The sequence below is a fragment of the Stenella coeruleoalba genome (assembly GCF_951394435.1).
Source record: "Stenella coeruleoalba genome assembly, contig: scaffold_28, whole genome shotgun sequence".
Taxonomy (NCBI): Eukaryota; Metazoa; Chordata; class Mammalia; order Artiodactyla; family Delphinidae; genus Stenella; species Stenella coeruleoalba.
The window spans coordinates 537994-551805 of record NW_027645921.1 but is presented as its reverse complement, the minus strand read 5'-3'; the positions used below and the strand labels follow the sequence as shown (position 1 = coordinate 551805).

General features: G+C 43.8%; 1 long non-coding RNA gene across 1 annotated transcript in view; it reads left to right on the top strand.

Annotated features, from left to right (window-relative positions):
• The window catches only part of LOC307181473, a 456719-nt gene that overhangs the window by 312379 nt on the left and 130528 nt on the right, over window positions 1–13812 (top strand). The window lies entirely within an intron of this gene.

The window sequence follows — 13812 nt, the reverse complement described above, 5'->3', positions numbered from 1 at the left end:
CAGCATAACAAGGCTCCCAGTTCTCCATGGCCTGACCTGCCTTTCTGGATTTTACCCTTTTTTCAGATGGCCCTTTTGACCGGGGGGAAGTGAGACTTCATTGTAGTGCAGATTTCCTTTGCAAGCTTGCTTGGTTGGCCAAAAAGGGCGTATGCATTTTTTCCTGAATATATTCAGGAAAAAACGCATACGCCCTTTTTGGCCAAGTGCATCATTGTGGACGTTCTGCCTCTTTTCCTATGCTTTCAATGCAATTCCTGTCTACCTCCTGAAATCGGTTTCCTGCAATTCTGCCCCGCTTTCAAGTCCTCTTGGCAGCCTTACTTCAGTCTATTTTTGGACGATAGCTGTCATTTATAACTCTGCAGGTTTGTGAATTACAGTGCCCCTGAGCTCCTTTCTTCAACTCGCTTTCTTTTGAGCTGGCCGCAACACCGCAGGATGGCTTCAGGCCCTAATCTGGTTCCGGTACGGCACACTGAGCCTTTGGTTATTTCCTCTTCCTGTTGGGAAATGAGAGTTAAATTTGCCCGTCCAGACACCTCCAGCTAGCCTCTCATTGGTTCTCGCTATTCCTGTTCATCTTCCGCAGAAATTGCAAACTGGGCCAAACAGGAGGTTAAAGGCGCTGACTCTCCAAGTGGGGAGAGTGTTAGTAAAGCGTCTGGAATGTTGCACCCGAGTACCAGGGTACGAAAACTGAGACATATTTGAACACATCTCCCGATCACATGGTTGATCATACTCTGGGTTCCACATGCATGTTTTAGCTGAAGGAAGAATACCTAAAACCTGGGTAGTTGAAACCCGTGGAATGGGTACCATGCAATATGACTTCAAAGGGTCTTCATTTGCTCACCGAACCTCTCCAATCCTATCACTGCTGCGTTTATGCCCCTGTACACATGCTTGATTCTCTTTCGGAGACATAGCAATCCATAGGTTTTAAGATACTTACTAGTCAGGTACATTCTTAGGCGTTTAATATGCGGTGTTGAGTCCATTTCGTTGAGCAAGGAGTAGATCTTGTGTATTCCATATTTGGCTAAAGGAACTTTATCTGTGCTCATTTCAATCTCTGGTTTTATGCAGCAACCCAACTCACCTTTCCCCTTAAGCAAGCATAAGTTGGTTTTCTAAATTTGAGACCCTGTTCTGTTTTGGAATTCAGTTCCTGTGTAGCCAAGTTTACATTCCGTGTATTAGTGATATCTTATGATGTTTCTTTTTCTGTGTGACTTATTTCAGTTAGAATCATCGTACCTGAATCTACTCATTATGCTGCTACGGGCCTGATGACATAGATTTCATTGCTGAGTGATACTGCATTGTACGTAAATACCACAACTTCTTTATCCATTTTTCACTTTCTGTGATATTGAACTTGTACGGTAAACGAGGTTCTTGTAAACAGAGGCGTCCCAAATTTTGGGGTGGCTGTGTCTTTTTTATTTTAATTTCCCTAAGCTATAGGACCATAAGTGGCAGTGCCCTAGGCTCTGTTGCTTTGTTTTTTAGATGTTTCAGGAAACACCATACACTTCTCCCGAGTGGTTGTTGGCAATTTACATCCCGCCCATCAGCATAACAAGGCTCCCAGTTCTCCATGGCCTGTCCTGCCTTTCTGGATTTTACACTTTTTTCAGATGGCCCTTTTGACCGGGGGGAAGTGGGACTTCATTGTAGTGCAGATTTCCTTTGCAAGTTTGCTTGGTTGGCCAAAAAGGGCGTATGCGTTTTTTCCTGAATATATTCAGGAAAAAACGCATACGCCCTTTTTGGCCAAGTGCATCATTGTGGACGTTCTGCCTCTTTTCCTATGCTTTCAATGCAATTCCAGTCTACCTCCTGAAATCGGTTTCCTGCAATTCTGCCCCGCTTTCAAGTCCTCTTGGCAGCCTTACTTCAGTTTATTTTTGGACGATAGCTGTCATTTATAACTCTGCAGGTTTGTGAATTACAGTGCCCCTGAGCTCCTTTCTTCAACTCGCTTTCTTGTGACCTGGCCGCAACAACGCAGGATGTCTTCAGGCCCTAATCTGGTTCTGGCATGGCACGCTGAGACTTTGGTTAATTCCTCTTCCTGGTTGGAAATGAGAGTTAAATTTGCCCATCCAGACACCTCCAGCTAGTCTCTCATTGGTTCTCGCTATTCCTGTTCATCTTCCACAGAAATTGCAAACTGGGCCAAAGAGGAGGTTAAAGGGACTGACTCTCCAAGTGGGGAGAGTGTTAGTAAAGCGTCTGGAATGTTGCACCCGCGTACCACGGTACGAAAACTGAGACATATTTGAACACGTCTCCCGATCACATGGTTGATCATACTCTAGGTTCCACATGCATGTTTTAGCTGAAGGAAGAATACCTTAAACCTGGGTAGTTGAAACCCGTGGAATGGGTACCATGCAATATGACTTCAAAGGGTCTTCATTTGCTCACGAACCTCTCCAATCCTATCACTGCTGCGTTTATGCCCCTGTACACATGCTTGATTCTCTTTCGGAGACATAGCAATCCATAGGTTTTAAGATACTTACTAGTCAGGTACATTCTTAGGCGTTTAATATGCGGTGTTGAGTCCATTTCGTTGAGCAAGGAGTAGCTCTTGTCTATTCCATATTTGGCTTAAGGAACTTTATCTGTGCTCATTTCAATCTCTGGTTTTATGCAGCACCCCAACTCACCTTTCCCCTTAAGCAAGCATAAGTTGGTTTTCTAAATTTGAGACCCTGTTCTGTTCTGTAATTCAGTTCCTGTTTAGCCAAGTTTCCATTCCGTGTATTACTGATATCTTATGATGTTTCTTTTTCTGTGTGACTTATTTCAGTTAGAATCATCATACCTGAATCCACTCATTGTGCTGCTAAGGGCCTGATGACATAGATTTCATTGCTGAGTGATATTGCTTTGTAAGTAAATACCACAACTTCTTTACCCATTTTTCACTTTCTGCGATGTTGAACTTGTACTGTAAACGAGGTTCTTGTAAACAGAGGCGTCCCAAACTTTGGGGTGGCTGTGTTTTTTTGATTTTAATTTCCCTAAGCTATAGGACCATAAGTGGCAGTGCCCTAGGCTCTGTTGCTTTGTTTTTTAGATGTTTCAGGAAACACCATACACTTCTCCCGAGTGGTTGTTGGCAATTTACATCCCGCCCATCAGCATAACAAGGCTCCCAGTTCTCCATGGCCTGTCCTGCCTTTCTGGATTTTACACTTTTTTCAGATGGCCCTTTTGACCGGGGGGAAGTGAGACTTCATTGTAGTGCAGATTTCCTTTGCAAGCTTGCTTGGTTGGCCAAAAAGGGCGTATGCGTTTTTTCCTGAATATATTCAGGAAAAAACGCATACGCCCTTTTTGGCCAAGTGCATCATTGTGGACGTTCTGCCTCTTTTCCTATGCTTTCAATGCAATTCCAGTCTACCTCCTGAAATCGGTTTCCTGCAATTCTGCCCCGCTTTCAAGTCCTCTTGGCAGCCTTACTTCAGTCTATTTTTGGACGATAGCTGTCATTTATAACTCTGCAGGTTTGTGAATTACAGTGCCCCTGAGCTCCTTTCTTCAACTCGCTTTCTTTTGATCTGGCCGCAACACCGCAGGATGGCTTCAGGCCCTAATCTGGTTCCGGCACGGCATGCTGAGCCTTTGGTTAATTCCTCTTCCTGGTGGGAAATGAGAGTTAAATTTGCCCGTCCAGACACCTCCAGCTAGCCTCTCATTGGTTCTCGCTATTCCTGTTCATCTTCCGCAGAAATTGCAAACTGGGCCAAACAGGAGGTTAAAGGCGCTGACTCTCCAAGTGGGGAGAGTGTTAGTAAAGCGCCTGGAATGTTGCACCCGAGTACCAGGGGAGGAAAACTGAGACATATTTGAACACGTCTCCCGATCACATGGTTGATCATACTCTGCGTTCCACATGCATGTTTTAGCTGAAGGAAGAATACCTTAAACCTGGGTAGGTGAAACCCGTGGAATGGGTACCATGCAATATGACTTCAAAGGGTCTTCATTTGCTCACCGAACCTCTCCAATCCTATCACTGCTGCGTTTATGCCCCTGTACACATGCTTGATTCTCTTTCGGAGACATAGCAATCCATAGGTTTTAAGATACTTACTAGTCAGGTACATTCTTAGGCGTTTAATATGCGGTGTTGAGTCCATTTCGTTGAGCAAGGAGTAGCTCTTGTCTATTCCATATTTGGCTTAAGGAACTTTATCTGTGCTCATTTCAATCTCTGGTTTTATGCAGCACCCCAACTCACCTTTACCCTTAAGCAAGCATAAGTTGGTTTTCTGAATTTGAGACCCTGTTCTGTTCTGTAATTCAGTTCCTGTGTAGCCAAGTTTCCATTCCGTGTATTACTGATATCTTATGATGTTTCTTTTTCTGTGTGACTTATTTCAGTTAGAATCATCATACCTGAATCCACTCATTGTGCTGCTAAGGGCCTGATGACATAGATTTCATTGCTGAGTGATATTGCTTTGTAAGTGAATACCACAACTTCTTTATCCATTTTTCACTTTCTGCGATGTTGAACTTGTACTGTAAACGAGGTTCTTGTAAACAGAGGCGTCCCAAACTTTGGGGTGGCTGTGTCTTTTTGATTTTAATTTCCCTAAGCTATAGGACCATAAGTGGAAGTGCCCTAGGCTCTGTTGCTTTGTTTTTTAGATGTTTCAGGAAACACCATACACTTCTCCTGAGTGTCTGTTGGTAATTTACATCCCGCCCATCAGCATAACAAGGCTGCCAGTTCTCCATGGCCTGTCCTGCCTTTCTGGATTTTACACTTTTTTCAGATGGCCCTTTTGACCGGGGGGAAGTGAGACTTCATTGTAGTGCAGATTTCCTTTGCAAGCTTGCTTGGTTGGCCAAAAAGGGCGTATGCGTTTTTTCCTGAATATATTCAGGAAAAAACGCATACGCCCTTTTTGGCCAAGTGCATCATTGTGGACGTTCTGCCTCTTTTCCTATGCTTTCAATGCAATTCCAGTCTACCTCCTGAAATCGGTTTCCTGCAATTCTGCCCCGCTTTCAAGTCCTCTTGGCAGCCTTACTTCAGTCTATTTTTGGACGATAGCTGTCATTCATAACTCTGCAGGTTTGTGAATTACAGTGTCCCTGAGCTCCTTTCTTCAACTCGCTTTCTTTTGAGCTGGCCGCAACACCGCAGGATGGCTTCAGGCCCTAATCTGGTTGCGGTACGGCACACTGAGCCGTTGGTTATTTCCTCTTCCTGGTGGGAAATGAGAGTTAAATTTGCCCGTCCAGACACCTCCAGCTAGCCTCTCATTGGTTCTGGCTATTCCTGTTCATCTTCCGCAGAAATTGTAAACTGTGCCAAACAGGAGGTTAAAGGCGCTGACTCTCCAAGTGGGGAGAGTGTTAGTAAAGCGTCTGGAATGTTGCACCCGAGTCCCAGGGGAGGAAAACTGAGACATATTTGAACACGTCTCCCGATCACATGGTTGATCATACTCTGGGTACCACATGCATGTTTTAGCTGAAGGAAGAATACCTAAAACCTGGGTAGTTGAAACCCGTGGAATGGGTACCATGCAATATGACTTCAAAGGGTCTTCATTTGCTCACCGAACCTCTCCAATCCTATCACTGCTGCGTTTATGCCCCTGTACACATGCTTGATTCTCTTTCAGAGACATAGCAATCCATAGGTTTTAAGATACTTACTAGTCAGGTACATTCTTAGGCGTTTAATATGCGGTGTTGAGTCCATTTCGTTGAGCAAGGAGTAGCTCTTGTCTATTCCATATTTGGCTTAAGGAACTTTATCTGTGCTCATTTCAATCTCTGGTTTTATGCAGCAACCCAACTCACCTTTACCCTTAAGCAAGCATAAGTTGGTTTTCTAAATTTGAGAACCTGTTCTGTTTTGGAATTCAGTTCCAGTGTAGCCAAGTTTACATTCCGTGTATTAGTGATATCTTATGATGTTTCTTTTTCTGTGTGACTTATTTCAGTTAGAATCATCGTACCTGAATCTACTCATTATGCTATACTGGCCTGATGACATAGATTTCATTGCTGAGTGATACTGCATTGTACGTAAGTACCACAAGTTCTTTATCCATTTTTCACTTTCTGTGATATTGAACTTGCACGGTAAACGAGGTTCTTGTAAACAGAGGCGTCCCAAACTTTGGGGTGGCTGTGTCTTTTTGCTTTTAATTTCCCTAAGCTATAGGACCATAAGTGGAAGTGCCCTAGGCTCTGTTGCTTTGTTTTTTAGATGTTTCAGGAAACACCATACACTTCTCCTGAGTGTCTGTTGGCAATTTACATCCCGCCCATCAGCATAACAAGGCTCCCAGTTCTCCATGGCCTGTCCTGCCTTTCTGGATTTTACACTTTTTTCAGATGGCCCTTTTGACCGGGGGGAAGTGAGACTTCATTGTAGTGCAGATTTCCTTTGCAAGTTTGCTTGGTTGGCCAAAAAGGGCGTATGCGTTTTTTCCTGAATATATTCAGGAAAAAACGCATACGCCCTTTTTGGCCAAGTGCATCATTGTGGACGTTCTGCCTTTTTCCTATGCTTTCAATGCAATTCCAGTCTACCTCCTGAAATCGGTTTCCTGCAATTCTGCCCCGCTTTCAAGTCCTCTTGGCAGCCTTACTTCAGTATATTTTTGGACGATAGCTGTCATTTATAACTCTGCAGTTTTGTGAATTACAGTGCCCCTGAGCTCCTTTCTTCAACTCGCTTTCTTGTGACCTGGCCGCAACACCGCAGGATGGCTTCAGGCCCTAATCTGGTTCTGGCACGGCACGCTGAGCCTTTGGTTAATTCCTCTTCCTGGTGGGAAATGAGAGTTAAATTTGCCCATCCAGACACCTCCAGCTAGTCTCTCATTGGTTCTCGCTATTCCTGTTCATCTTCCACAGAAATTGCAAACTGGGCCAAACAGGAGGTTAAAGGGACTGACTCTCCAAGTGGGGAGAGTGTTAGTAAAGCGTCTGGAATGTTGCACCCGAGTACAAGGGTACGAAAACTGAGACATATTTGAACACGTCTCCCGATCACATGGTTGATCATACTCTAGGTTCCACATGCATGTTTTAGCTGAAGGAAGAATACCTTAAACCTGGGTAGTTGAAACCCGTGGAATGGGTACCATGCAATATGACTTCAAAGGGTCTTTATTTCCTCACGAACCTCTCCAATCCTATCACTGCTGCGTTTATGCCCCTGTACACATGCTTGATTCTCTTTCGGAGACATAGCAATCCATAGGTTTTAAGATACTTACTAGTCAGGTACATTCTTAGGCGTTTAATATGGGGTGTTGAGTCCATTTCGTTGAGCAAGGAGTAGCTCTTGTCTATTCCATATTTGGCTTAAGGAACTTTATCTGTGCTCATTTCAATCTCTGGTTTTATGCAGCACCCCAACTCACCTTTACCCTTAAGCAAGCATAAGTTGGTTTTCTAAATTTGAGACCCTGTTCTGTTCTGTAATTCAGTTCCTGTGTAGCCAAGTTTACATTCCGTGTATTACTGATATCTTATGATGTTTCTTTTTCTGTGTGACTTATTTCACATAGAATCATCATACCTGAATCCACTCATTGTGCTACTAAGGGTCTGATGACACAGATTTCATTGCTGAGTGATATTGCTTTGTAAGTAAATACCACAACTTTTTTATCCGTTTTTCACTTTCTGCGATCTTGAACTTGTACTGTAAACGAGGTTCTTGTAAACAGAGCCGTTCCAAACTTTGGGGTGGCTGTGTCTTTTTGATTTTAATTTCCCTAAGCTATAGGACCATAAGTGGAAGTGCCCTAGGCTCTGTTGCTTTGTTTTTTAGATGTTTCAAGAAACACCATACACTTCTCCCGAGTGGTTGTTGGCAATTTACATCCCGCCCTTCAGCATAACAAGGCTCCCAGTTCTCCATGACCTGTCCTGCCTTTCTGGATTTTACACATTTTTCAGATGGCCCTTTTGACCGGGGGGAAGTGAGACTTCATTGTAGTACAGATTTCCTTTGCAAGCTTGCTTGGTTGGCCAAAAAGGGCGTATGCGTTTTTTCCTGAATATATTCAGGAAAAAACGCATACGCCCTTTTTGGCCAAGTGCATCATTGTGGACGTTCTGCCTCTTTTCCTATGCTTTCAATGCAATTCCAGTCTACCTCCTGAAATCGGTTTCCTGCAATTCTGCCCCGCTTTCAAGTCCTCTTGGCAGCCTTACTTCAGTCTGTTTTTGGACGATAGCTGTCATTTATAACTCTGCAGGTTTGTGAATTACAGTGCCCCTGAGCTCCTTTCTTCAACTCGCTTTCTTGTGACCTGGCCACAACACCGCAGGATGGCTTCAGGCCCTAATCTGGTTCCGGCCCGGCATGCTGAGCCTTTGGTTAATTCCTCTTCCTGGTGGGAAATGAGAGTTAAATTTGCCCGTCCAGACACCTGCAGCTAGCCTCTCATTGGTTCTCGCTATTCCTGTTCATCTTCCACAGAAATTGCAAACTGGGCCAAACAGGAGGTTAAAGGGACTGACTCTCCAAGTCGGGAGAGTGTTAGTAAAGCGTCTGGAATGTTGCACCCGAGTACCAGGGGAGGAAAACTGAGACATATTTGAACACATCTCCCGATCACTTGGTTGATCATACTCTAGGTTCCACATGCATGTTTTAGCTGAAGGAAGAATACCTTAAACCTGGGTAGTTGAAACCCGTGGAATGGGTACCATGCAATATGACTTCAAAGGGTCTTCATTTGCTCACCGAACCTCTCCAATCCTATCACTGCTGCGTTTATGCCCCTGTACACATGCTTGATTCTCTTTCGGAGACATAGCAATCCCTAGGTTTTAAGATACTTACTAGTCAGTTACATTCTTAGGCATTTAATATGCGGTGTTGAGTTCATTTCTTTGAGCAAGGAGTAGCTCTTGTCTATTCCATATTTGGCTTAAGGAACTTTATCTGTGCTCATTTCAATCTCTGGTTTTATGCAGCACCCCAACTCACCTTTACCCTTAAGCAAGCATAAGTTGGTTTTCTAAATTTGAGACCCTGTTCTGTTCTGTAATTCAGTTCCTGTGTAGCCAAGTTTACATTCCGTGTATTACTGATATCTTATGATGTTTCTTTTTCTGTGTGACTTATTTCACATAGAATCATCATACCTGAATCCACTCATTGTGCTACTAAGTGTCTGATGACACAGATTTCATTGCTGAGTGATATTGCTTTGTAAGTAAATACCACAACTTTTTTATCCATTTTTCACTTTCTGCGATGTTGAACTTGTACTGTAAACGAGGTTCTTGTAAACAGAGCCGTTCCAAACTTTGGGGTGGCTGTGTCTTTTTGATTTTAAATTCCCTATGCTATAGGACCATAAGTGGAAGTGCCCTAGGCTCTGTTGCTTTGTTTTTTAGATGTTTCAGGAAACACCATACACTTCTCCCGAGTTTCTGTTGGCAATTTACATCCCGCCCTTCAGCATAACAAGGCTCCCAGTTCTCCATGGCCTGTCCTGCCTTTCTGGATTTTACACTTTTTTCAGATGGCCCTTTTGACCAGGGGGAAGTGAGACTTCATTGTAGTGCAGATTTCTTTGCAAGCTTGCTTGGTTGGCCAAACAGGGCATATGCGTTTTTTCCTGAATATATTCAGGAAAAAACGCATACGCCCTTTTTGGCCAAGTGCATCATTGTGGACGTTCTGCCTCTTTTCCTATGCTTTCAATGCAATTCCAGTCTACCTCCTGAAATCGGTTTCCTGCAATTCTGCCCCGCTTTCAAGTCCTCTTGGCAGCCTTACTTCAGTCTATTTTTGGACGATAGCTGTCATTTATAACTCTGCAGGTTTGTGAATTACAGTGCCCCTGAGCTCGTTTCTTCAACTCGCTTTCTTGTGACCTGGCCGCAACACCGCAGGATGGCTTCAGGCCCTAATCTGGTTCCGGCATGGCACGCTGAGCCTTTGGTTATTTCCTCTTCCTGTTGGGAAATGAGAGTTAAATTTGCCCGTCCAGCCACCTCCAGCTAGCCTCTCATTGGTTCTCGCTATGCCTGTTCATCTTCTGCAGAAATTGCAAACTGGGCCAAACAGGAGGTTAAAGGCGCTGACTCTCCAAGTGGGGAGAGTGTTAGTAAAGCGTCTGGAATGTTGCACCCGAGTACCAGGGGAGGAAAACTGAGACATATTTGAACACGTCTCCCGTTCACATGGTTGATCATACTTGGGTTCCACATGCATGTTTTAGCTGAAGGAAGAATACCTTAAACCTGGAGGTTTGAGACCCGTGTAATGGGTACCATGCAATATGACTTCAAAGGGTCTTCATTTGCTCACCGAACCTCTCCAATCCTATCACTGCTGCGTTTATGCCCCTGTACACATGCTTGATTCTCTTTCGGAGACATAGCAATCCATAGGTTTTAAGATACTTACTAGTCAGGTACATTCTTAGGCATTTAATATGCGGTGTTGAGTCCATTTCGTTGAGCAAGGAGTAGCTCTTGTCTATTCTATATTTGGTTTAAGGAACTTTATCTGTGCTCATTTCAATCTCTGGTTTTATGCAGCACCCCAACTCACCTTTCCCCTTAAGCAAGCATAAGTTGGTTTTCTAAATTTGAGACCCTGTTCTGTTCTGTAATTCAGTTCCTGTGTAGCCAAGTTTCCATTCCATGTATTACTGATATCTTATGATGTTTCTTTTTCTGTGTGACTTATTTCAGTTAGAATCATCATACCTGAATCCACTCATTGTGCTGCTAAGGGCCTGATGACATAGATTTCATTGCTGAGTGATATTGCTTTGTAAGTAAATACCACAACTTCTTTATCCATTTTTCACTTTCTGCGATGTTGAACTTGTACTGTAAACGAGGTTCTTGTAAACAGAGGCGTCCCAAACTTTGGGGTGGCTGTGTCTTTTTGATTTTAATTTCCCTAAGCTATAGGACCATAAGTGGAAGTGCCCTAGGCTCTGTTGCTTTGTTTTTTAGATGTTTCAGGAAACACCATACACTTCTCCCGAGTTTCTGTTGGCAATTTACATCCCGCCCATCAGCATAACAAGGCTCCCAGTTCTCCATGGCCTGTCCTGCCTTTCTGGATTTTACACTTTTTTCAGATGGCCCTTTTAACTGGGGGGAAGTGAGACTTCATTGTAGTGCAGATTTCCTTTGCAAGCTTGCTTGGTTGGCCAAAAAGGGCGTATGCGTTTTTTCCTGAATATATTCAGGAAAAAACGCATACGCCCTTTTTGGCCAAGTGCATCATTGTGGACGTTCTGCCTCTTTTTCTATGCTTTCAATGCAATTCCAGTCTACCTCCTGAAATCGGTTTCCTGTAATTCTGCCCCGCTTTCAAGTCCTCTTGGCAGCCTTACTTCAGTCTATTTTTGGACGATAGCTGTCATTTATAACTCTGCAGGTTTGTGAATTACAGTGCCCCTGAGCTCCTTTCTTCAACTCGCTTTCTTGTGAGCTGGCCGCAACAACGCAGGATGGCTTCAGGCCCTAATCTGGTTCCGGCACGGCACGCTGAGCCTTTGGTTAATTCCTCTTCCTGGTGGGAAATGAGAGTTAAATTTGCCCGTCCAGACACCTCCAGCTAGTTTCTCATTGGTTCTCGCTATTCCTGTTCATCTTCCGCAGAAATTGCAAACTGGGCCAAACAGGAGGTTAAAGGGACTGACTCTCCAAGTCAGGAGAGTGTTAGTAAAGCGTCTGGAATGTTGCACCCGAGTACCAGGGTACGAAAACTGAGACATATTTGAACACGTCTCCCGATCACATGGTTGATCATACTCTAGGTTACACATGCATGTTTTAGCTGAAGGAAGAATACCTTAAACCTGGGTAGTTGAAACCCGTGGAATGGGTACCATGCAATATGACTTCAAAGGGTCTTCATTTGCTCACCGAACATCTCCAATCCTATCACTGCTGCGTTTATGCCCCTGTACACATGCTTGATTCTCTTTCGGAGACATAGCAATCCATAGGTTTTAAGATACTTACTAGTCAGGTACATTCTTAGGCGTTTAATATGCGGTGTTGAGTCCATTTCGTTGAGCAAGGAGTAGCTCTTGTCTATTGCATATTTGACTTAAGGAACTTTATCTGTGCTCATTTCAATCTCTGGTTTTATGCAGCACCCCAACTCACCTTTACCCTTAAGCAAGCATAAGTTGGTTTTCTAAATTTGAGACCCTGTTCTGTTCTGTAATTCAGTTCCTGTGTAGCCAAGTTTACATTCCGTGTATTACTGATATCTTATGATGTTTCTTTTCCTGTGTGACTTATTTCAGTTAGAATCATCATACCTGAATCCACTCATTGTGCTGCTAAGGGCCTGATGACATAGATTTCATTGCTGAGTGATATTGCTTTGTAAGTAAATACCACAAATTCTTTATCCATTTTTCACTTTCTGCGATGTTGAACTTGTACTGTAAACGAGGTTCTTGTAAACAGAGGCGTCCCAAACATTGGGGTGGCTGTGTCTTTTTGATTTTAATTTCCCTAAGCTATAGGACCATAAGTGGCAGTGCCCTAGGCTCTGTTGCTTTGTTTTTTAGATGTTTCAGGAAACACCATACACTTCTCCCGAGTTGTTGTTGGCAATTTATATCCCACCCATCAGCATAACAAGGCTCCCAGTTCTCCATGGCCTGTCCTGCCTTTCTGGATTTTACACTTTTTTCAGATGGCCCTTTTGACCGGGGGGAAGTGAGACTTCATTGTAGTGCAGATTTCCTTTGCAAGCTTGCTTGGTTGGCCAAAAAGGGCGTATGCGTTTTTTCCTGAATATATTCAGGAAAAAACGCATACGCCCTTTTTGGCCAAGTGCATCATTGTGGACGTTCTGCCTCTTTTCCTATGCTTTCAATGCAATTCCAGTCTACCTCCTGAAATCGGTTTCCTGCAATTCTGCCCCGCTTTCAAGTCCTCTTGGCAGCCTTACTTCAGTATATTTTTGGACGATAGCTGTCATTTATAACTCTGCAGGTTTGTGAATTACAGTGCCCCTGAGCTCCTTTCTTCAACTCGCTTTCTTGTGACCTGGCCGCAACACCGCAGGATGGCTTCAGGCCCTAATCTGGTTCCAGCACGGCACGCTGAGCCTTTGGTTATTTCCTCTTCCTGGTGGGAAATGAGAGTTAAATTTGCCTATCCAGACACCTCTAGCTAGTCTCTCATTGGTTCTCGCTATTCCTGTTCATCTTCCACAGAAATTGCAAACTGGGCCAAACAGGAGGTTAAAGGCGCTGACTCTCCAAGTGGGGAGAGTGTTAGTAAAGCGTCTGGAATGTTGCACCCGAGTACCAGGGTACGAAAACTGAGACATATTTGAACACGTCTCCCGATCACATGGTTGATCAAACTCTAGGTTCCACATGCATGTTTTAGCTGAAGGAAGAATACCTTAAACCTGGGTAGTTGAAACCCGTGGAATGGGTACCATGCAATATGACTTCAAAGGGTCTTCATTTGCTCACGAACCTCTCCAATCCTATCACTGCTGCGTTTATGCCCCTGTACACATGCTTGATTCTCTTTCGGAGACATAGCAATCCATAGGTTTTAAGATACTTACTAGTCAGGTACATTCTTAGGCGTTTAATATGCGGTGTTGAGTCCATTTCGTTGAGCAAGGAGTAGCTCTTGTCTATTCCATATTTGGCTTAAGGAACTTTATCTGTGCTCATTTCAATCTCTGGTTTTATGCAGCACCCCAACTCACCTTTACCCTTAAGCAAGCATATGTTGGTTTTCTAAATTTGAGACCCTGTTCTGTTCTGTAATTCAGTTCCTGTG